Source organism: Pongo abelii, chromosome 5 (assembly GCF_028885655.2).
Source record: "Pongo abelii isolate AG06213 chromosome 5, NHGRI_mPonAbe1-v2.0_pri, whole genome shotgun sequence".
In the NCBI taxonomy this organism is placed as follows: Eukaryota; Metazoa; Chordata; class Mammalia; order Primates; family Hominidae; genus Pongo; species Pongo abelii.
Window position 1 is genome coordinate 37501244 of NC_071990.2, and position 25687 is coordinate 37526930.

A 25687-nucleotide genomic window follows, 5' to 3' on the forward strand; every position below is an offset into this window, starting at 1 on the left:
TTGTTATGGGTTGAATTGTGCCCCTCGTCACCAGGGATTTCAATTCTATGTTGAAATCCTAACCCCCAGCACTGCAGAATGTGACTGTATTTAGAGATAGGGTCTTTAAAGAGGTAATTAAGTTAAAATTAGGTCATTAGTGTCAGACCTAATCTGACATTTCTTATAAGAAGAGAAGATTAGGACACAGACACACAGAGAGGGATGACCATGTGAATACATGGCGCAGGGGTGGTGAGGGTGGCCATCTACAAAATAAGGAAAAAAGCCTCAAAAAAACCCCAACCCTACTGACACCTTGATCTCAGAATTCAAGAACTGTTAGAAAACTAATTTCTGTTGTTTAAGCCACTCTGTGATATGTAGTTATAGCAGCCCTAGCAAACCAATAAAGGGGCCAAAATTCTGCTTAACACAGTTAAGCAAAACAGCCTTTCAATTCTTCTTTGGACCTGGGTAAATTGCCTCTCTACAACTGGGCAGTTGTCTTATAAAAATTGTTAATTTTTTTGAAAAGGGTTTTAACAATGAGTTTTCTTTTCAGTGAAACTAAATAACAACACAAAGGTTTTTTTTGTTGTTTGTTTTTGTTGTTGTTGTTGTTGTTGTTTAAGTTAGGCTGTGGGATTAAACCAAATCAATTCAAGAACCTAGTTAAACCACTGTCACTAAATTCCATTTAATTTAGTTTAATTGAATTTTTATTTATTTTCTTTTTGAGATGGAGTCTTACTCTGTCCCAGGCTGGAGTGCAGGGGCATGATCTCTGCTCACTGCAACCTCCACCTCCCGGGTTCAAGCGATTCTCCTGCCTCAGCCTTGCAAGTAGCTGGGATTACAGGTGCAAGCTACCATGTCTGGCTAATTTATTTATTTGTTTTTTTTGTAGAAACGGGCTTTCACCATGTTGGCCAGGCTGGTCTTGAACTCCTGACCTCAAGTGATCCACCTGCCTCAGCCTCCCAAAGTGCTGGGATCACACTTGGCCTCCATTTAATTTTTAAGAAATCAGGCTGGGCGCGGTGGCTCACGCCTCTAATCCCAGCACTTTGAGAGGCTGAGGCAGGTGGATCACAAGTTCAGGAGATCGAGACCATCCTGGCCAACATGGTGAAACCTCATCTTCACTAAAAATACAAAAATTAGCCAGTCATGGTGGCGTGCACCTGTAGTCCCAGCTATTCGGGAGGCTGAGGCAGGAGAATGGCGTGAACCTGGGAGGCGGGGTTGCGGTGAGCCGAGATTGCACCATTGCACTCCAGCCTGGGCGACAGAGCGAGACTCCATCTCAATAAAAAAAAAAAAAAAAAGATTCAACAGAAAGTTCATGCTGCCTGGGTGTTTTATCTTTTATATATATAATATATATATTATGTTATTTTATATAATATATATATTTTTCAATGTAGAGAGAAATGTACAATTTTTTTTTTTTCAGGAAATGCAGCTACTCTGCTCTTGGATTTTCTTCCCACTTTCAGACCATTATTCTTCCTCAGACCCCTGCTTCCTAGGTCTTCCTGACTGTGTGGCTAAAAAAATTACAGAATCTCAGTCCCTAGCCCAGACTTACTAAAATCAGAATCTCTGGAGGTGGGACCCAGGCAAAAATCTCAAGCTTGCAGGAACCGAATTATCTGCTTTCTCCTTACCTGAAACTAGGCAGCTGAAGGATAAGTCACCTTATGAGGTATTTTCTTTTTTGCTTGTGTAAGTCTTTTGTTGAGGGGGAGAGAGGGGTGAAATGGAATTTATTCTTAAATCTGGGCTAATAGATTTGATTAATGGGTACAAAAGGACGCCTCGTTCCAAAAAATAGAATTTTCCCAAGTTGATGCAAATAGAATCAGAGATCACAAACAGAATAACATGCTGAAATAGCGAAGGTCAGGAGAACTTTCTACCACAAGGCTCCTGCCCATAATGGATTTTCTATGTACTTTTTCCAAACCTTCAAGGATAATCTAGACTAAGGGCCCTATGCAATAGTTTTTTCTGTTTTGTTTTGTTTTGTTTTGTTTTTTGAGATGGAGTCTCGCTCTGTCGCCCAGGCTGGAGTGCAGCGGCGCAATCTTGGCGCACTGCAAGCTCTGTCTCCAGGGTTCACACCATTCTCCTGCCTCAGCCTCCTGACAATAGTTTTATACCCTATTAATGGTCACCAGTTTAACTGGCCCTAAACACTGCTGGGAAATCCTACTACCTTTCTCTGGTTAACTTCCTCTCCCGTTTTCTGCAACAGCTAGTCCAAGCCTTTGGTCCCAGATCCACAAACCCCATTTCCACATATACACTTCCTTCCTTTGTTACAAAGAGGAAGTATCTTTCCTCCTCTACCCTGTTGTTATCTCTGTTCCAGAGCCCATGCTCCTGCCCTCCCCGGAACCTTCCATTTATCATTTCAGTTGACCACTCCTTATCTCTTCAAAAATCTTCTCTTGACTTCTGACACCAAACTCACCTTGTTTTTCTCTCACCTGTCTGGCAACTCTTTCTCAGACTCCTTTATTAGCTTCCTTCTGCTTATTCCTAAAGGCTAGTCTCCCTCAGTGCACAAACCAAGACTGTTCTCACTTTATACTCTCTTCTTTGGTAACCTCACTGTGGTTCTGCTGCCGTCTACACTGAGAACAAATGCAATGTCCACTACACTGGTGACTCCCAATCCAATCTGGTCTTCAGTTTGGAGCTTCAGTTGACGTATTCAACGAGAATGCCTCCATTTGGGAACTCTTTTGGAGCTGCTTAAACTTAGCTTGTGCCAAACTCCCACCCCCACCTGCTGTTTCTCTGGTCTTCCTTATTCAAGTAAATGATATTAACACTCTTCTACCCATTTCCCCATGTACCTTCCTCTTGCTCATCCTCAACATCCAAAAAAACTCACTAAGTTCCATCAACTCTCCTTCCCACCAATCTCTTGAATCATTATTTTTCTGATCCATCTTAGTCCATTCATGCAATATGACACAACACCACAGACTGGGAGATTTATAAACAACAGAAATTTATTTCTCAGTTTTGGAGGCTGAGAAGTCCAAGATTAAGGCACCAGCAGGGCTGGCTTTCCCTGCTTTCAGGTGGCATCTTGCCGCTGCATGCTCACATGGCAGAAGGTGGAAGGGCAAGAGGCAGCTCTCTGAATCCTCTTTTACGAGGGCATTAATCTCATTCACGAAGTTGGCGCCCTCATGACTTAATCATTTTTCCAAAGGCTCCACCTCTTACTACCATCACACCGGGGTTTAAGTTCCAACATATGAATTTTGAAGGGACATATACATTCTAACTGTAGCACCATCTCCACTGCTATCATCATAGTCCAAAAACCATCACGTCTCCTTTGGACAATTAACCATACAGATGGTCCCTAACTTACAATGGTTTGACTTAAATTTTTTCTACTTTACCATGGTGCAAAAGTGATATGCATTCAGTAAAAACAATACTTGGAGTACCCATACAGCCATTCTGATTTTCACTTTCAGTATAGTAATGCAATAAATTACATGAGATATTCAACACTTTATTATAAAATAGTCTTTGTATTTTTGTATTAGATGATTTTGCCCAACAGTAGGCTAATGTAAATGTTCTTAGCACATTTAAGGTAGGCTAGGCTAAGTTATGATGTTTGGTAGGTTAGGTGTATTAAATGAATTTTTTTTTTTTTTTTGAGATAGTCTCACTCTGTCACCCAGGATGGAGTACAGTGGTATAATCTTGGCTCACTGCAACCTCTGTCTCCCAGATTTGAATGATTCTCCTGCCTCAGCCTCCCGAGTAGCTGGGATTACAGGCATGCGCCACTACACCCAGCTAATTTTTGTATTTTTAGTCAAGGTGGGGTTTCTCCATGTTGGCCAGGCTGGTCTTGAACTCCTGACCTCAGACGATCCTCCCACCTTGGCCTCCCAAAGTGCTGAAATTACAGGTGTGAGCCACCGCACCTTGCCAGTTAAATGCATTTTTGACTTAACAATATTTTCAACTTATGATGGGTTTATTGGGACATAACCTCATCGTAAGTTGAGGAGTACCTGTGCTTATGAAGTTGTAATCTTGATATAGCCACTAGTGATGATACAGTTAAGAGTTTGGGAGGAATGGCAGTGAGTGTGTGTGTAGAGGATAAGAAGTCCACATCTGGCCAGATGTGGTGGCTTGTGTTTGTAGTCCCAGCTACTCAGGAGTCTGAGGCAAGAGAATTACTTGAACCCAGGAGGCAGAGGTTGCAGTGAGCCGAGATGGTGCCACTGCACTCCAGCCTAGGCGACAGAGTGAGACTCCATCTCAAAAAAAAATAAATAAAATAAATATCGGTATACACATATAATTTTGAGATAAAGAGATAAATAGGAGGAGAAATAGAAGAACTGAAAGTGGTTACCTGTGAAAAGTATGAATAGGGATAGGGAAGGAAGAAAAGAGAAATGCTGGTTTTATTACAAGGTTTACATGTTAATATTACACACACATGCACAATTTTAATAAAAATAAATTTATGAAAATGTAATTATTTCATGAATTCCTAATAAACCCAGGTCATTAAATAAATCCCACTGGCTACCCTTATGCTGGTGTGGCTTTTTAAAAAATACAATATCTTCTCAACTGCAAAAATGGTTAAAGCTGGCAATGTGGAAGGACAGCTGGATAACTCTGTCATAGTCTAAACCAAGAGCTAAAAACATTATCATGAGAAGTAGCCGGGGATAGAACAAAGCTTTTTTTATTTGTGAAAATTTCTGGAAATGATATATTACTTCAAATACTACACAATTGGAAGTGATTCCAATTCCATCTTGGAATGTTGGCAACGTTTGAAATTGTTTTAAATTAAAGATATCTGTCTTAGACCATTTATGCTGCTATAACAGAACACCACAGACTGGGTAATATATAAAGAACACAAATGTATTTCTTTTTTTTTTTTTTTTTTTTTGAGACAGAATCTCGCTCTGTTGCCCAGGCTGGAGTGCAGTGGTGCCATCTTGGCTCACTGCAAGCTCCGCCTCCCAGGTTCACGCCATTCTCCTGCCTCAGCCTTCCGAGTAGCTGGGACTACAGGCGCCCGCCACCACGCCTGGCTAATTTTTTCTATTTTTTAGTAGAGATGGGGTTTCACCATGTTAGCCAGGATGGTCTCGATCTCCTGACCTTGTGATCCGCCCGCCTTGGCCTCCCAAAGTGTTGGGATTACAGGCGTGAGCCACCGCGCCCGGCCTAATGTATTTCTTATGGTTCTGGAGGCTGGAAAGTCCAAGATCAAGGCACTGGCATTAGTGTCTGGTGAGGACTGCTGTCTGCTTCCAAGATGATGCCTTGTTGCTGTGTCCTCACAAGGAGGAAAGTAGAAGGGCAAGGGGACCTAAACTAGTTCCCTCTAGTCCTTTTATAAAGCACTAACCCATTTTGAAGGAACCCTCATGACTTAATCCCTTCCCCAAAGTCCCTATCTCTTAATACCACCATTATGGGGATTAAGTTTCAACACATGAATTTTGGAGGGGTCAAACACATTCAAACCACAGCAATATCTTTATGTAGAGTTTAAAATATTCACGCTAGAAAAATAAAGCTAGATAAATAAAAAATCATTAACATGACAAAACATTGTAAAATAAAGCTGATTTTTATCCTTTCATCCCACTTTAACATCATCGTGTTTGAACTCAAAAAAGTGTGTAGTGTTTATTTTATTTTTAATTTAAAAACAATTAAAAAAAACAGAGACAGGGTCTCACTATGTTGCCCAGGCTGGTCTTGAACTCCTGGGCTCAAGTGATTCTCCCATCTCTGCCTCCCAAAGTGCTAGGATTACAGGCATGAGCCACTGTGTCCGGCCATTTATTTTTAAATACTCTTTGTTTTTTAGGCCCTGAACTAAGCATTTATCATTTGCCAATCTGCAGCTCAGTTTAACCCTTTCTGAGTGGGTTATTTTTAGAGTATGAGCATGTGTATTTTTTTGGTGATAGCATTGCCCTCCCAGGTTCAATCCTGGGGTGGGAGAATAAGCTAATTAGTTGTGTTCTGAGTAACCAAGGATATCCTGAAAATGCAAGGGAATAATAGGCCATTATAGGGAGGGTGTCAAGGTTGAGATCCGCAAATTTTCAAGTCAAATGGCCAGGCTTCAATCTTGGCTTCACCATTTACTGTGAATTTATTCTCTCCAAGACTCAGTTTGCTCATCTTTAAATTGGATGTGCCAGTTACTATTTTTTTTTTTACTAATTTTATTAATTTCTATAACAAATTACCCCAAAACTTAGTAGCATAAGATAATCATTTATTATGTGAATGGATTCTATGGGTGAGGACTTCAGACAGAGCACAGTTAGCTTAATTTTGTACATTGTGGGGAATTTAGACAGGGCATGTCCAGGATGACTTGCTACTTCTCCACAAACTTTGTAGCCTCTCCTAGAAGACTCACTCAGATGCCTGGCGATTGCTCTTGGCTGTCAGTTGGAGGCCTCAGTGCCCATCCACGTGGGCTTCTCCATGGTCTCTCCGTGTGGGCTCCTTTGGGATCCTTCACAGCCTGCTGACTGGCTTCTCCAAAATGAGTGTCCCAAAAAGAGCAAGCCAGATGGAAGCTGTATCACCTTTTCTTATTCTAGCCTCAGAAGTTCCATAGCAACACGTTTCCTGGACGCTATTCTTTAGAAGTGAGTCACCAAGGCCATATTCAAGGGGAGAGGAATTAGATTCTACCTTTTGTGGGAGAAATGTTAAAGAATTTGCCAAGATGTAGGGACTTCTGGGTATCTGAGTGTTCACAATCAAAGTTCCCGCATTTGCCAGGTTGCCCAGGGAAACAAAAGACATCATGACAAGAAAATATTCACAAGTGAATTGACATTCCCTGCCTCCCTCAGCCCTGCAACATTCCTCCTTGCTGAAATGAAGGTCTCTCTGTGTGCACCAAGCCCCCATCAAGTCAAAATCTTTATTGGTCAGCCTCTCCCTGGTAGCCCAATGTAAATATCTGACAACACACAACACACGGCAAGTCATTTGCAAGAAATTATTGCAAGTCTTGCAGAAGATTCAGGACTTCATGCAGCCATTAAAAAGGATACTGGAAAACTGCTAGAATCATATGCAAAGCTTGAATGTAACAGAATTAGACCAGTTAATAACCAGAAAAGAGAAAATCAATAAGAATATTATAGGCACTTCAGTAAAGAATGGTTTCAGGATGAATAAACTGCTACATGTTTGCACAATGGGAGTGTTAAACAGGTGTCAAAAGGAACAACTGTAGCAACATACAACAATATGGTAGAATCTTAACAATGTAATATCAAGTGAAAAAAGTACTAAAGACACACAGTTAAAAATAACCCTCTCTCTCTCTCTCTCTCTCTCTATATATATATATACACACACACACACTACACACACATATTTTTAGGACTTTATATAGACACAAGAAAACTCTAAAACTGTATGAAAAGCAAAGTGAAGGATAATGAGCTCAGAATTCTGGATGACAATCACCTTTGCCAGGGGAGGAAGTAAAATGTGTTGGGGGTACCATACAGCCTGATGCAAATTGCTGACCAGACACTAATTTTATTTTGGATAGGGGATTTGAAGGTATCTATATATTATTTACAATAACTAATATTTAAAAAGTAAACAAAAGAGAGCCATGCATGGACCAATGAGGGTATGTCATGAACCAGGGATTATGACCAATCTAATTGTATGTATATAAAGTAGAATTAAAAACACTGAGAAAAAAAAACCAAGGATAGTAACATTTACCTCACAAAATTGCTGGGAAGATTAAATGAGTTAACATATTTAAAACATTCAGAACAGTTCCTGGCACATAGTAAGCACTTACACAATATAATTATGTAAGTATTTTTGTTATCATTATTTTTACTTTATGCCAAGGAGTAGCTACTATTTATTACGCATATAAAACTACTATTTATTAAGCTGTGTTGTAGCAGACACCATTAGCTTCCTTCCCAATACCTATTTCCACCTTCTTTGCTACCAGAAGTCTGCTTTTTCTCAGGATGGCAATGAGCCCAGACCCAGGCAAAATATGTGCTTTTCCAGGTTTTTGCTTGTATCCAGGGTGTTCATGGAACACAGTTCTAGCAAATGACATATAAGCAGAAACCTGCTGGGAGATCTAGGAAGACTTTTGCCTTTCCTGGTAAGAGAAGATGATGTGGCTGGCACCATTCTCACTTCTTCCTTTTTCTTGCCTTGAACGTGGTGTGATGCCTGCAGCCTCAGCAGCTATTTTGTTACTGAAGCAACAAGCATGAAGACAAAAACAAGTAGGCTAAGGATGCCAACATGAAAGGGAGAGACTTACTTTTTACATTTTATTGATTACTCTTGAGGTTGAGTATTCTTCTAAGTATTGATATATGATTTTAAAAAATCTATGTCTAGGCTGGGCATGGTGGCTCACACCTGTAATCCCAGCAGTTGAGGAGGCCAAGGCAGGCAGATCACCTAAGGTCAGGAGTTCAAGACCAGCCAGCCAACAGGGTGAAACCCTGTCTCTACTAAAAATACAAAAATTAGCCAGGCATGTTGGCACATGCCTGTAATCCCAGCTACTACGGAGGCTGAGGCATGAGAATCACTTGAACCCAAGAGGTGGAGGTTGCAGTGAGCCGAGATCATGCCACTGCCCTCCAGCCTGGGTGACAGAGACTCTGTCTCAAAAACAAAAGCCCTATGTCTAAATAAGTATTAAAAATTATTTTGATAAGCATACAATAAAAATTCAGTCATGGGCTGGGCACAGTGGCTCATGCCTGTAATTCCAGCAGTTTGGGAGGCCAAGGTGGGCATATCACTTGAGCCCAGGAGTTTGAGACTAGCCTGGGCAACATGGCAACAACCCATCTCTACAAAACATACAAAAATTAGCTGGGCTTGGTGGCCACGCCTGTAGTCCCAGCTACTTGGGAGGACTGCTTGAGCCCAGGAGGCTGAGGCTGCAGTGAACCATGATCGTGCCACTGAACTCCAGTCTGGGTGACAGAGCAAGACTCTGTCTTAAAAAATAAATAAATAAATAAATAAATAAATAAATAAATAAAATTCTAAGATATGAGAAAGCATTGAAGCATAATGTAATTAATGATATTTGTATTTCAGTGGTACCTAAGATAATGATGCATTTTGCAGTTGATGGCACCTTAGATTTACTCAATCATGGTAAGAACTTTATATTTTCAATTGCTCTCACAAGTTGACTTGTGATCTCAGTAGAATATGTTGCTGCCAGCTCATTTCAGACCGATCTCTTGCAACACTGGGTTAGGGAGGAAAATAACAATGACAATGAACACATTATAAAGCTTTAGAGCCTAATTCATCTATATCGGTTAAGATGCTCCCCTTAAGTGGGAGGATCACTTAAGCCCAGGGGTTTCAGACCAGCCTGGGCAACATGGTGAGACCCTAGCTCATTAAAAAAAAAAAAGAATGCATTTGGCTGCAAGGAACAGAGACTCAAACAATAGTAGTTTAAACAACTAGAGATTTATTTTCTTCTTCTAACAGGAAATCTGGCAGTGGCAGCCTAGCACTTGGTCAGTAGCCTCTGGGGAGTGTGTCTGGGTGGCTAAGAAGAGGTAAGACAGAAAACTGCTGGGACTTTTTAAAGCCTTTAAGTATGTGTGACTGTTTTGCCCTCTGAACTCTTGTATTAGTCACTATTGCTCTGTAACAAATTACCTCAAACCTTAGACACTTATGATATAAAACATTTATTATCTCATAGTTTCCATGAGTCAGGAATCCAAGAGTAGCGTAGGTGGGTGGTTCTGGTTCAAGGTCTCTCACAGGGCTGCTGTCAAGCTGTTGGCTGGGGCTGGGGGCCATCTAAAGGCTCTACTTGTGGGAGGGAAGCTTCATCCAAGCTCTCTCTCTCTGACTGTTGGCAAGAAGCCTCAGTTCTTTCTTGGCTGTTGGCCAGAGAACTCAGTTCCTCACCTCCTGGGCCTTTTTATAGGCCGCTTGAATTTCCTCATGACACGGCCACTGGCTTCCCCCAGAGTAACTGATGAGAGAGAGAGAGAGAGAGAGAGAGAGAGAGAGAGAGACCAAAATGGAAGCTGCACTATCTTAGAAATCTCAGAAGTGATATCCATCACTTGAAGTTTGGACATCAAGCCCTTCACAGTGACCACACTGTCTTGAAGTCTAGAACTCTTCCCTCAGATTCCAAGATTGGGTGAACTCAGGGGGCTCTATGTGACTCCATCAAGGGGCACATATTTAATTGGTCACACTCACTGACCCTGCAGGGGACTATGGGGAGAGGACAACATAAGGGTGTAAATACCAGGAGGCTAGGATTATTGAGGCAAACTTGAGGCGGCTGTCACATCTCTATGTATGTATACATGTATGTGTGTGTATTTGAGAAACATGATTAATTTAAAACAGAAAAATAAATTTAAAAGAGACATAAAAACAAAACATCAAATGGTTGTTACTAATTCACTCTTCCATCAAAATATATGTACCTATCTGTTTTAGCACATATTTGCTATCATTTTGTATTACTATTTTAAGATTCTATTTTGATTTATTCTCTTCATTTAACCTAGTAGTAGGTGAAAAGTAATATTTTAATTTTTGTATCTTATTGATTATTCCTAAGGTTGAACATTTATGAAGTATTTGTTAACCAGTTTTATTGACCTTTTTGCAAGTTACGTCTTTACTTAATATATTAATGTATCAGGATATCAGCATTTTTTCAGTGTGCATGAGTTCTATATATAATAAAAGTATTACTCTTTTTTTTTTTTTTTTTTTGAGACAGGGTCTTGCTCTGTCTCCCAGGCTGGAGTGTAGTGGCACAATCTTGGCTCACTGCACCTTTGACCTCCTGGGCCCCGGTGATCCTCCTGCCTCAGTCTCCCAAGTAGTTAGAACTACAGCTGCGTGACACCATACCTGGTTAATTTTTTTTTTTTTAGAAACGGGGTCTCACTATGTTGCCCAGGCTAAAGGTATTACTCTTTGCCAAAGAAAAAAAAGGTGGCTGTCTATGTGGTGGGGAATATGAAGACCCTTCACTCCTCACCGGCAGAGCTCCAAGGAGGGAAGCAGGACCTCAAAAGCGACATCTCAGCATTGTACCTGGAGAGGGGACTGGACCCTGAGTACTAGGGATTCTGTCTTCCCTCCTCCAACCTCAGTAAGGATTCCTACAACTCATGTGAGGCTAGAAGCAGGTGCTGGCAGGATCCAAGGTCCCCATTCTTGGGCTGGCATGAGGCAGCTGTCAGCACCCCCAGTGATGCTACAGGTTTTCTGTTCCAGGTTCTACATCTGGATTCTGGGTCATCCCTGGGAGCCAGAGGGATCCCCAGTGATAAGAGAGATTGAATTTTTTTCTAGTCTGGCAATATCCAGGCCAATTTAATTAGATTTTAAAAATACAAATGGACATTTTTGTGTATATATAAGCTTGAATTCTTAGAGACATACATTCTATATTTTCTTATTTAAAACTCCATTAACTTTTTAAAAAAGTTATTGAGATAATTTATGACCTCTTCTCACTCCTCTCCCTTGGCTTTGTATGTAACCGTGTAAATTTGCACTGTAACTAAACACTAATACAAGAGATGGCTTTATCGCGTTGTCTTTATTTTCAAAAACTAATATGAAGTCTGTTTTGGCCTGCTTCCTCAGGGAGTTAGGGAAAAATTCGATCTCAATTTTTCTTTTTTTTTTTTTGGCCCACTCTTTCCCTGCCCCTTGATGGAGTCACATAGAGCCCCCTGAGTTCACCCAATCTTGGAATCTGAGGGAAGAGTTCTAGACTTCAAGACACTGCGGTCACTGTGAAGGGCTCAATGTCCAAACTTCAGTGGTCCCACTGCTCATAGCCCTGGAGACTATGGCTTAGAGCTCAGTCCCCAGCCAAGTGTCCACTCAGCTAACCCATCAAACATTCTGCCACTCTGGGGTCTGCGAGAGAGTCAAACACAGGCCCCCACAGTGGGCAGAACCTGTACCTCTCTATTCCCCCCATGGGAAGGAAATTCCACATGCTGTAGAAAGCTGGGAACCATGCTATTCACCCTCAACTTTTCAAATCAGCACTCCCTACTCACTCATATCATCTAGAGCTTTTCTTTGCCTTTAAGAGCCTAGATTTTCCAAAACAAAAGTTCTTTAACTCTCTGAGTGGGGAAGAGATGGGCAGTCTTCTTAAGCCTACAAAGAGAAAAGCCTGTCATGGTTTGGTGGTGAATCAGCTGACAAACAGGGAAACCAGCCCCAGCTTGGAATGAGGTAATTCTGACAGTAAATCACACTACTTCATACAAAGCCCTCATGATCTGACTGGGATCCAACTTTCCAGGGGTATTGCTAAGCATTCCTTCTCATGTATCTAATACTCCTACTTCCTCAAATATTTTTTCTCCCCTTCTTCACCTGCTCATCTCTCAAGGTATTCAGATCCTTAAAAAGGTGTCAGGGCTCTAGGTTGGCATCTGTAATTCCTTTGGCCTTACTTTTGTGGTCATAAGCTGACTGCCCCAGTGATTCACACCAGTATCCCAGGCAGGAGTGTGCCAGTAAGCTCTCCTCCACGTTTGTCTCTTTCATAGGAAATAAAACATTTCCCAGAAAACCCCTAGCAGTCTTCTTCTCATGGCTCATTGGTCAGAACTGGGTCACATGGCACATGTAGCTTCAGGAGAAGCTGGGAAAGCAAGTTCCTGGCAAAGTTGAATGGGATCGCCATAACTTGTTTAGGTAAATTATGATTTATGCCCACACTGTGAACACCGTTGCCCTGCCCCTACAAAAAAAAAAAAAGCCCCCTTAAAAAAGAATATGGAAGGAAATAACTAAGAAAGTCCACTACGGAGATGCTGTCCCATTAATTATTCCATCTTCTTTAATTTGGCAAGGGCTATTACTCTCTGTTTGCCCCTTCTTCCACTCTGAAACAGGGCGTTTAGTTATAAATTCGGTTGGCCAGAATAAGGTTTGCATTTTCCAGCTTTCTGTGCAGCTGAGTGTGGTCATGTGACCAAGTTCTGAGACTGGATTGAAAGGGGGAAAAAATGGAGGAAACCACCAGGTATTGAAGAGAAAGGTCATGTTCTCCCTGTCCTTCATCCCAGTGTAATTGCCCAATGGGTTCCTCCTGCCTGCTACACAGACAAAACCAATTCACTGAGACCATGACACTGCAGTAAAGAAAGAGTTTAATTGATATGAGGCTGGCCATATCACATGGGATGATATGGAGTTATTACTCAAATCAATCTCCCCAAAGGCTCAGAGGTTAGGGTTTTGTTTTGTTTTGTTTTTTGAGACAGAGTTTCTCTCTTGTTACCCAGGCTGGAGTGCAATGGCGTGATCTTGGCTCACCGCAACCTCCGCCTCCCGGGTTCAAGCGATTCTCCTGCCTCAGCATCCCAAGTAGCTGGTATTACAGGCATGTACCACCACACCTGGCTAGGGTTTTTCAAGGATAGTTTGGTGAGCAGAGGACTAGGGAATGGGTGGTGCTGACTGGTGGGGAATGCCATCATAAGGATGCAGAAAACTCCTTGTGTGCTGAGTCTGCCTCTGGATGGGGGGGTGCACAGGATCGGTTCAGTCAGGAGCCAGGAGCCCACATGGAGTCAGCCAGTCCTCAGAAATGCAAGTCTGAAAAGACATCTCAAAAGGCCAATCTTAGGTTCTACAGTAGTGATGTTATCTACAGGGGAACTGGGGAAGTTACAAATTTTGTGACCTCTGGAACAGTGGCTGGTTATCATTTAACTCCACCTACATTTTAGTAGAACTCAGGCCCCTCTCATAATCCTAACCTTGTGGCCTTTTATTAGTTTTACAAAGGTGGTTTAGTTTTGGGAAGGGCTATTGTCATCTTTGCTTTAAGGTTAAAATGTAAACTAAATTCTTTCCAAAGTTTGGCTTATGCATAGGAATGAACAAGGAGAATTTGGAGGTTAGAAGCAAGAAGGAGTCAACTGTGTCAGATTTCTCTTACTGTCGTAGTTTTGCAAAGGCAGTTTCACCAGAGGCTGAACCCTATGGGAGAAAAACTGTAAACTTCTTTCACATGAGGAAGAAAAACCGTAAACTTCTATTGTGTCTAAAGCACTATTATTTTCCAGCTACACTTATAGCCTAACAAATACAACTGCCTCCAATCCTTGGCCTATAAACATGTTGAAGTCTCGTCTACCTCAACTTCTCCCTTGACCCCATGTTTCTCTCTAATTTACTTTCAGTCTTTCTCTGCGTAAGTCAGAGCAAGCAACAAGTGCCAACTCTCGGCTGATTTAAGCAGAAAAACCATAGCTCACAGACTTGTGGAGAAATCTGGAGAATCATATGTGTGTTGGCTGTATATTATCACAATAACATCACATAAACAACCATAAAACCAGAATGGCATGTAACAATGGACATGGATTTAATACACAAGTTTGTGAGGTTCAGTTTATCTGGGGCTGGGCTGGGCTGAGCTGAGCTGATCTCAGCCGGACTCACTCAAGTGTCTGAGGTCAACTGTTGGTTGGCCAGGCAATTCTGTTGATTTTGGCTCAGCTAATTCATATGTCCAAGGCTCAACTGGCTGTTGGCTGAACTAGGACGGCCTCAGCTGGGATAACTTAGAGAGACTTGGCCTAGTTCCACATTTTTCATCATCCAGCAGGCTAGCCTAGACATGTTCTCATGGCAATGACAGAGAGCAACAGTGACAGCAAGCCAATCACACAAGTGCTTTGCAAGCCATGGCTTGGGTAATGTTTACTAACATCCCACTGAACAAAGTAAGTCAAAAGGGTGAGCCCAGTCAGAATGAGGAAGTCCAACAAGATGAGATCCTCCAGCGAAGAATTAAGATCGTTAATGCAACCAATCTACCATACTATGTTCAGAGGTTTTTCCTTACAGGGCGGTAGGTAGCCCCAACATCACATCACAGAGCTGGGTCACTGAAGACACTGCCACTGCTGCTAATGAGCGTTTGACTCCATAGGTACACTGAGAGGCCCAGCACCAGATCCTGAATGTTGCTGTTGCCACAGCTATTCTCCCAAACTGGGGGTTGCTGCCATGCTGGCATTGCCCATCAGTGGAATGGATTCTGTGCTACTTCTGCTTCTTTGCATCACAAACTCCTCCCGATTCGAAGTCTAGAGTGGGTGCATTTTATTAGCAGAGCCTACAACATGTGCCATGACTTAGTTCACAGGAAGGTTGGGAAAATAAGTAGCTGGTGTTTTCAGCTATAATACTAGGAGGTGGGCTCTGCTTCTCACAGAGTTTCATAGAGTGAGAAATTCTCCATATGTGGGAAAGGGATTTATATCATGGGCAGCAAAAACACCAAAACAGAACAACAGTGACAATAAGGAAGAGGAGGAGCAGGAGGAGGAGGAGGAGGAAGAGCAGGAGGAGGAGGAGGAGGAAGAGCACGAGGAGGAGGAGGAGGAGGAGGAGGATATCTACTAGCCTCTCATTTTCTTTTCTTTTCTTTCTTTCTTTCTTTTTTTTTTTTTTTGAGACGGAGTTTTGCTCTTGTTGCCCAGGCTGGAGTGCAATGGCGCGATTTTGGCTCACTGCAACCTCTGCCTCCCGGGTTCAAGTGATTCTCCTGCCTCAGCGTCCCGAGTAGCTGTAATCACAGGCGTGCACCACCAAGCCTGGCTAATTCTGTATTTTTTTTAGTAGAGAAGGGGGTTTCTCCATGTTGGTCAGGCTGGTCTCAAACTCCTAACCTCAAGTAATCCACCTGCCTCGGCCTCCCAAAGTGCTGGGATTACAGGTGTGAGCCACTGCGCCCGGCCAACAGGCTCTCATTTTCTTGACAGCTAAGTTTCTTGAAAGCGTATTCTTGGCTCACTTTTCTCTTCTACTTCTCCTCTAATTCTCTCCTGCAGTAATCAGCTTTTGCCACAATAATGATGCAAAATTCAGTGGCTTAAAACCACAAGCATCTATTTTTCTTATTCAAGCTTCAGGCTGAAGGTTGCCTGGAGTGGGTTCCAGGCTTCAGTCTGGATTTTTGTCTGCTCCCACATGTCTGTTATTTTCCTTGGGCCAGTAGCTCCCCAGGGCATGCTCTTCTCATAGTGCAGGCATGGGAGTGGAAACATATGATACTTCTTGAGGCAAACTGTTACTTTTGCTCACATTCCACTGGCCAGAAGTCTTGCAGGGAAATATACTCCATCTACTCTCATGCACTGCAAGAGGGAGTGAAAAACTGACAACAATAATCTAGTCTACTTCTACTCTTCATCTGGCTTCTGACCCTGCTGTGCCATTAGGATCAACCCACAATTGCCAAATCAAATAGACATTTCTCAGGCTGGGCATGGTGGTTCATGTCTGTAATCCCGGCACTTTGGGAGGCCGAGGCAGGGGGATCACTTGGGCTCAGGAGTTTGAGACTAGCGTGGGCAACATAGTGAGACCCTATCTCTACAAAATAATTTTAGAAATTAGCTGATGTGGTGGCACGTGCTGTGATCCCAGCTATTCAGGAGGTTCAGGTGGAAGGATCGCTTGAGCATGGGAGGTCGAGGCTGCAGTGAGCCATGATTGTGCCACTGCATTCTAGCCTGGGCAACAGAGCAAGACTCTGTCTCAAAAAAAAAAAAAAAATTCTCAGAAGATGGGGAGACAGCCAGGTGCCGGGTCCTTCAGTACCTATCAGGCATGGTTAGGAGTTTGGATTTCATTCTAAGTGTAGCAGAAGCCATTTAATAGATATGTGACTAGAGTGGTCCTTCTACAATGCAGATCTGGTCATGTCATGTCCCTGCTTAAACTGGCAATGAATGTCCCATTGCCTAGAGGAAAAGGTAACATAAGACTTACATGGCCTTAGAAGTCTACTATGATAGACCCCTGCTGCAGTATCTTTTGTCCCTGCACACCATTCCTTGTACTCTTTGGTCTTACCATGTAGAGCTACTTATGGTTAATTTTAGTTTGGATTCTCCAAGAAGCTGACCCTGAGACAAGGATTTGAGTGCAAGTAGTTTATTTGGAGGTGACAGAAACACGAGTGGGGAAAGAGGTAGAAGTGATATAGGGGAAGGAAGGCAGTCAATAAAGGGTGAACTTTTTTACTTTTTTTTTTTTTTTTTGAGATGGAGTCTCACTCTGTCGCCAGGCTGGAGTGTGGTGGCAGCTCACTGCAACCTCCGCCTCCCAGGTTAAAGCAATTCTACTGCCTCAGCCTCCCAAGTAGCTGGGACTACAGGTGCGTGCCACCACAACCAGCTAATTTTTGTATTTTTGGTAGAGACGGGGTTTTACCATGTTGGCCAGGATGGTCTCGATCTCCTGACCTCATGATTCACCCACCTTGGCCTCCCAAAGTGCTGGGATTACAGGCGTGAACCCGGCAAGGGCAAACTATTAAGCCAACTACCACAATGGACAACAGGAGCTTAATCCTGTAAAAAAACTCTGAGAAACACACACCTCAGAATTATCCCCTCTAAGTGTTGAAGGAGCTTGGGTGTTTACCAACTCCTGAGAGTCAGTCACTAGTTGAGGGCTGCTCCCAGGAGGAGTTAACTCTTAGACATTTCCAGTATGCCATGAGTGTGAACAGCATGGTTTTCCATAGTTCTTGGGAGCTGGGGGAAGAGCCTTCAGGCAAAGAGATGCACTTAGCACATGAAGAGGATGAGGGATGTGGGTGAGGTACTGACAGCATCTCCTACCGTTTCTCATATGGAATTTCTCCTTGTAGACATCCATAGTTCCATGTAGGTTTCATTCTTCTGCCTAGGATGCTTGTCCCTCCCTCTTTACCTAGTAAAATCACACTCATCTTTCAAGGCCTTCCTCAGCTTCCCAATCAGAAAGGATCATGCTCCACTCTGTGTTTTCTTAGGACATATTATAGTATACACCTCCATTTTTATCACTTGTCATGCTGCTTTACTTACTAACCAGACTCCTCTACTAGATTATACACTTGTTGAGGACAGGGGCTGTATGTTTATAGTTCTTAATATAGTTTGGTGCCAGGAATATAGTAGATGTTCAATAAAAGCTAGTTAGAATAATTAATTTCTATCTACAGTGTGTGGCAATGATCTGGTGCAGTGCTGCATTGAATTGAGGTCAACCTGAGGCAAAATCATATTTTTTTACCCCCATTCTCACCTTCATGGCATTCCCCTCCCTTCACTCACCCAATACCTTGCTCTTCTTTCTCTCTAGCCTAATATCAAAATCTGCTTCCAGATACTTCTCTTACATTAAAGGAGCACAAGAAATAGGAAACCTGGGATGCTATTCATCTGCCGCTGGCTAGCTTGAGGGTCCTCAGGCAAGCCTCTTCCTCTCTTTGAGCTTCAGTCTTCTCATCTGTAAAATGATTTTCAATGTTCTTGCCAATTACTAGGGGTCTCTTTAAGAATATCTCTATAAGGATGGCGAACAAGGAACTGGCAACAGTGGTTGCCTCTGGGGAGCAGAAATAGGTGGCAATGGGCAAAAAGTTGTGAGGGAGATCAACTTTTTCTTTATATCCTGCATGAGCTTCCTAGGACTTCTCTGCAACAAATAACAACAAACATAGTGGCATAAAACAATAGACATTTGTTCTCTTAAGGTTCTGGAGGCTAGAAGTCCTAAATCAAGTAAACTCATGCTTCAAAGGCTCTAGCAGAGAATCCTTTCCTGCCTGTTCTGGGTTCTGGTGGCTCCAGGTATTCCTTGGCTTGTGGCTGCATCACTCCAGTCTGCCTCTGTGGTCACACTGCCTCCTTCTCTTCTGTCTGTATCTTCTCTCATAAAAGAACACTTGTCGTTGGATTTGAGACCCAGCCAAGCAGTCCAAGATGATCCCATCTCAAAATCTTTAACTTAATATCTGTTAAAGACCCTTTTTCTGAATAACATAACATCCACAGGTTCCAGGGATTTTAATGTAGACATATCTTTTTTGGGGCCACAATTAAGCATATCCATTTGTAGACTTTGAATTTGTGCCATGCAGAAATTTATGACAATAGAAAGGAAGAAAGGAATATTTCTTTTCTTTCTTCTTCTTCTTTTTTTTTTTTTTTTTTTTTTTTGGGGAGACAGAGTCTCACTCTGTTGCCTACATTGGAGTGCAGTGGTGCAATCTTGGCTCACTGCAACCTCCACTTTCCAGGTTCAAGCAATTCTCCTGCCTCACCCTCCCAAGTAGCTGGGCCTACAGACACGTGCCACCATGCCCAGCTAATTTTTTTGTATTTTAGTGGAGACGGAGTTTCACCATGCTGGCCAAGCTGGTTTCGAACTCCTGACCTCAAGTGATCCACCCGCCTCAGCCTCCCAAAGTGCTGGGATTACAGGTGTAAGCCACCGCACCCAGTGGAAGGAAGATTTCTATGTGACTGAACAGAGACTAAGATTTCTACTTTTCTGCTTCCTGTTCAACCAAATTTTGTTCTTCCCTTAGGATCTGACTTTGAACTACCTTTTCCCTCCAGTTTTTATTTACTGTTGAAACCATGTTATAGGAAATAAAAATGGAACTCTCATCCCCTGTGGTTGGAAGTGTAAAGTAGTATGACCACTTTGAAAAACAGTTGGGCAGTATTTTGCAAAGTTGAACTTACGCATACACTCCAGACCACCAATTCCACTTCCATGTCAACAACCTAGAGAAATCTTTCTAGTTGTTCACTTATCCAGAAGACACACATAAGAAAGTTTGTAGCCGCAGAGTTCATAGTGGCACAGAATGTGAAACAACCAAATGTCCATCAGTAGTAGCATAGATAAAATATGGTATTATAAAATGGACTATTACAACAGTGAAAATTAGTGAACTACAGCTGTGCTCATCAACATAGGCAAATATCAAAATCATATTATTGTCTAAAAGAAGCAGGCAACAGAAGAGTAGATATATACAATATTAATAGTATGTTACTTAAGGTTACAAACATAGGTAGAAAATATAAAAACAAGGGAATTATTAATACAAAATTCTGCAGAGTGGTTACATCTGAAAGAGAGAGAAAAGGGGAATGCCCATAGGAAGGGACCCCTAAGAGGCTTCTAAGGTATTGGTAATATCCTGTTGTATAGCATGGGGAGTGGATACACGAATGCAAATGTTATTAATCAAACTGTGCATATTAATTTTATACATTCTCTTGTGTGTATGATATATTTAACATCCCATGAAAAAATTCTACCATAGGTGAGGATGTGGAGCAATGGAAACTCACATTCATTGCTGTGAGGATAAGTTTGAAAAGCCATTTTGGAGAACATTTTGCAACATTTAGTAAAGTGGAAGTTGTACATGTTCTGTGATTTAGCAACGCCTTTCCTAGATATTCCTAGGTACTGTACCTTAAAACAGTGCTTTTCAAACATGCTGATCACAACCTCTTATTGAGAAGTACATTTTACATCACAACCAAGTATCTCTCTCAGGCGTGCATGTGCGCACACACACACATGTATGTATGTGTAAGTGTAAAAAAGCTGGGAAAAAATTTTGCAAAACAATGCCCATATTACATGCAACACATTCTGATCTTTTCTATTTCTGTCTATTCTATTTCATTAAAGGTCCCAACCTTTAAGTTTACTTTAATTCATTAGTAGTTGATGCTATGGAGTGTTTGTGTCCTCTCAAAATTGGATTTAGACACATATGTTGAAATTAATCACCAATATGATGGTATTACGTGGTAAGATATTTGGGAGGTGATGAAGGTAGATTACTGCCCTTTTAAGAGGGGCTCCAAAGAGCTGCCTGACCCTTTCCACCATGTGGGGACACAGCCAGCAGGTGTTATGTATGAACCAGGAAATGGGCCCTCACCAGACACCAAATCTGCTGGCATCTTGATCTTGTACTTCCTAGCCTCCAGAACTGTAAGAAATACATGTCTGCTGTTTACAAGCTATCCAATCTATGATATTTTGTTTTTTATTTTTTCATGTCAGACAGGTAATGTGCCGACGTCTTCACAAGGTTTGAGGGAGGCACATCTCACATATGGGCATGAACACCCATTCATCTTGCTTACGAACTGCAAAAGGACTGATCTATGATATTTTGTTATAGCAGCCTGAATGGACTAAGACAGTTGAGAAACCATAATTTGAAAAAAACTGCACTAGAGAAAAATTTCCATGAGATAATGTATAAAAGAATGTTGAATGAGCAATGCTCAAAATAAAAATAACAGGAAATGAGAATTGAGGAATATTCACATAATGGAACGATATATTGCAGTTAAGATGAGTAAACTAGAGCTCAATGTATTAACAGAATGTTGAGTGAAAAAGCCAGTTGCTGAAGCATATGTACAGTATGATGTTATTTATAAAGTTTCAAAACATGAGAAACATGTTGTTTATGGATACACACATATGTAATAAAACTCTAAAACACGCATGGGAATGCTGAACATGTAACTCAGGATCGTGGTTTCCACTGGAGAGAGGGAGGGGAGTGAGATCAGAGAGGAACAAAATGGAACTTTAATTATATTTTAAGATTTTTTGTTTATTAATCTCTTTCTTATTTGTTCTTTATTATTTATTGCAGGAGATGGCAAATTACCAACGATTGGCCAAATCTGGTATGCTATTTTTATATGACCTAGGAGATAAAAATGGATTTTACTTTTTTTTTTTTTTTTTTTGAGACGGAGTTTCACTCTTGTTGCCCAGGCTGGAGTGCAATGGCGCGATCTCAGCTCACTGCAACCTCCGCCTCCCAGGTTCAAGCAATTCTTCTGCCTCAGCCTCCCGAGTAGCTGGGATTACAGGCATGCGCCACCATGCCCAGCTAATTTTGTAATTTTAATAGAGACAGGGTTTCTCCATGTTGGTCAGGCCAGTCTCGAACTCCTGACCTCAGGTGATCCGCCTGCCTCGGCCTCCCAAAGTGCTAGGATTACAGGCGTGAGCCACTGCGCCCGGCCTGGATTTTACATTTTTTAATTGTTGAAAAACTTGAAAGAAGAATAATATTCCATGACATGTAACATAAAGTTCAAATTTCAATGTGGATAAAATAAGTTTTATTAGAACACAGCCCCAAGAGCTTATTTATTGTCTATGGTTGCTTTCACACTACAATGGCAGACATGAATAGCTGCAACAGAGACCATACGGCTGGCAAAGCCTAAAAATATCTACAATCCTGCCCTTGATATAAGAAGTCTGTCAACCCCTGGTTGACATATATACACACATGTATACATACATAACATACATATACATGTATGCATATATATGCATACACACATATGTCAACATGTATATGTTGTGAGGGGTGTGTGTGTGTGTGCATGTATGTGTGTGTGTGTGTATATATATATATATTTTTTTTTTTTTTTTTTTGACAGGATCTCACTCTGTCACCCAGGCTGGAGTGCAATGGCACAATCTCGGCTCACTGCAACCCCCGCCTCCTGGTCTCAAGTGATCCTCCCACCTCAGCCTCTGAGTAGCTGGGACCACAGGTGTGTGCCACCACACTCCACTAATTTTTTGTATTTTTGATAGAGATGGGGTTTTGTCATGTTGCCCAGGCTGGTCTCGAAATCCTGAGCTCAAGTGATCCACCTGCCTCAGCCTCCCAAAGTGCTGGGATTGCAGGTGTGAGCTACTGTACCCAGGTGATGTATATTTTATAATATTAAAAAACAGTGACATTAAAGAAAAGTTCCAGAAGTACCAAGATGTATAATTCTACCCTCTACCAAAATTTGCTTAATTTTTCCACGTTTTCTTCCAATCTTTGACAAAACCCATATATTCTTATTGAAATCATGCAAAGATATTTTATACTCTACCTTTTCCCTGCTGTAGATCATTTCATACACCTTTTTGATGTGCTATGTAGCATTCAAATTTGCCCTCTTTAATGGTATAACATGGTTCAAGTTTATAAACTGCACACCATAATTTACGTAACTGCCTTCTCATGTTTAAATCTTCATATTCTTTTCATTTTCCCCTGTTTATTATTGGTTGCAAGGCAAAGAATATCTTTGTACACAGAGATTTTCCCCTTTCTTCTTGCCAGGTACGGTGACTTCTTTTCTTAGAATAAATTCTTAGGAACGAAATACCTAGTTTTCCCTTCACCCCCCAAATTCTAAAAACTTTCTCTTCCTCTGTTTATTCCTATAACCTCTTACTTCTTCAGTCTTCTTGCTTATCCCCTTGCCTTCTCTAATAGAACTGATCTCTGCCATTGGCTCTTACGGTGGTTGTTTAGATACTATAAAGCTCTCTTGCTGTTAAATCCCAGCTTGACCTCACTATGTCTTAGGCGGCCCAACATTGCACAGTGCATTGTGAGGGCTGCTTCTTGCTCTCATTTCTTAACCCTTCCCCTCATCACAGCGTCTACTTCCTTCCTTCCACTCCACTCCTTCGCTAAGGTTAAAGTCTGCCAGTGATCTCTCTGTTAAGTCCAAAGGCTTTTTTCTCTATTTTTATCTTCCCATTGGAGCTCCCGTCCTGAAGTGACTTTCCTCCTACAGTTCTTCAGGCCTTTCTCTTTCCTTTTCTCTCCCTACTCAAGGATTATCTCTTTCATAAAACTTTTTCTAAGGGTTGAGATATGCCTACCTCTTTTGAGTCCACAGTCAACCCAGGCATATCTCATCCCTTAACTATACTTTGCCACATTTTAAGTTGTTTAACCCTCTTGAATGAAGATGAAGTTGAGCGGGGGAAAGTAAAGACTTGCAGAAGCCTCTACTTACAGTTTCAAAATAAACTCTTGAGATAAATTAAACAATCACAGGCCACACTGTATTAGTAACAGAAGATCTACAAAGTGAGGTCCATGGATCAGCAGCATCAGTGTCACCTGGGAGCTTGTTAGAAATTCTGAGTTGTAGGCTCCACCTCAGACCTCCTGAATCAGAATCTGGGTTTTCAATATAATCCTCAGTGATTCACATGTGCAATATTGTATAGGAAGCACTGGTCTAGTGGACCAGTGAATGTCTGCCCAGAAGGACCTCCATCAGAAGGCCTCTAAGGACCCCTTGGGAACCTCAAACCAATGATTTACACCTCTTGCTGGGCAAGGGTGGCTGCCATACCTATCAGCCCTTTGATGACAGCTACCAACTGATCTCCTGACTAGGTGGGTGGCCTCCCTCCCTCATCATTCCAGGTACAGGCACATTCCTTTGAAGCTGCAAAAGAGTTTGAAGAATACAGTCTTTCTCAGAGAAGACTGTTTTTCAACCAAGGATGTAGGCAAGGATGTAGAATCATTGGTAAAGTGGACACATCCTACTAGGGGTTAGGAAACACTGTTTCTATCATCTTTCCTAACCAAAAAATATGTGAACAACATAGAATCTAAAGACAAGAAATATTTATATTCTTCCTTCTTTCACTCAGTAAATATTTACTAAGCACTCACTATGTTCCAAACACTTCTAGGTGCTGGGGATACAGCGGGGAACAAAACAAAGTCCCAGTCTTAGTGGGGTTCACAATCTCTAGGGCAGCAGTCCCCAACCTTTTTGGCACGTGGGACCAGTTTCATGGAAGACAACTTTTCCACGAAAATTTTGGGGGAGGGGGGTTAAAGGATGAAACAGTTCCACTTCAAATCACAAGGCATTCGATTCTCATAAGGAGTGCGCAACGCAACTTAGATCCCTTGTATGAGCAGTTCACAATAGGGTTCAAACTCCTATGAGAATCTGATGCTGCTGCTGATCTGACAGGAGGCGGAGCTCTGGCAGTAATGATTGCATGCCCACCCGCCGCTCACCTCCTGCTGTGCGGCCTGGTTCCTAACAGGCAACAGACAGGTGGCCTCTATTCTAGCGGATGGAGATGGACAGCAAACAAGTACATAATATGGCCTGTAGTGATAGCGCTTTAAAGAAAAATAGAGCCAGGCAATAAGACCAATGGGCATGGCTGCAGCAGATTAAGCAAGAAAGAAAGCATAATGAGATGAGACTGGAGAGGTGAATGGAGCCAAGTCATGTAGGGTCTTTAAGGAGCTTGGATTTTATGCCAAGTACAATGCGGGGGCCATTGCAAGGTTTTGAGCAGAGGAGTGACATGATATGGTTTACATTTTAACAGGGTGTCTCTGGGCTGGGTGCGATGGCTCCCACCTGTAATACTAGCTCTCTGGGAGGCCAAAGGTGGTGGATTGCTTGAGTTCAGGAGTATGAGACCAGCCTGGGCAACATGGTGAAACTTCATCTCTACAAAAATACAAAAAATTAGCTGGCCATGGTGGTATGTGCCTGTTAGTCCCAGCTACTCAGGAGGCTGATGTGGGAGGATTGCTTGAGCCCGGGAGGTGGAGGTTGTAGTGTGCTGAGATCATGTCACTGGACTCCAGCTTGGGTGACAGGGCAAGACCTGGTCTCAAAAAAAAAAAAGGTCTCTCTGGTTGGTATATGGGGAATGGACTCTAAGGGGGTAAGAGTGGAAGCAGGGAGCCAAACAGCAGGCTGCTGTAAGCAGGCGTGTGGTTGGTGAAGATTAGGGTGACCAAGTGGTAGTGGTGAAAAAGGCTCCAACAATCTCAATTTCCCTATTTAAAAAGTCATCACAAGGTAACTGATGTGAATTTTTAAAAAATCTTGGAGGGGAAACTGATATAGAAAACAAACTGTAGAAATAACAGGGCTTTTCTGGGTTGAGC

The 25687-nt window shown here is 42.0% G+C and overlaps 1 protein-coding gene and 1 non-coding gene across 5 annotated transcripts in view; both read right to left on the minus strand.

Moving 5' to 3' along the window:
• TMEM217 (transmembrane protein 217) overlaps positions 1–25687 on the minus strand; it is a 45325-nt gene that overhangs the window by 17827 nt on the left and 1811 nt on the right. The gene's annotated exons all lie outside the window — the stretch shown is intronic.
• On the minus strand, positions 20974–21077 carry LOC112134071 (small nucleolar RNA U13). The gene has a single exon (XR_002915654.1). It is a non-coding gene; the product is annotated as a small nucleolar RNA U13 (small nucleolar RNA).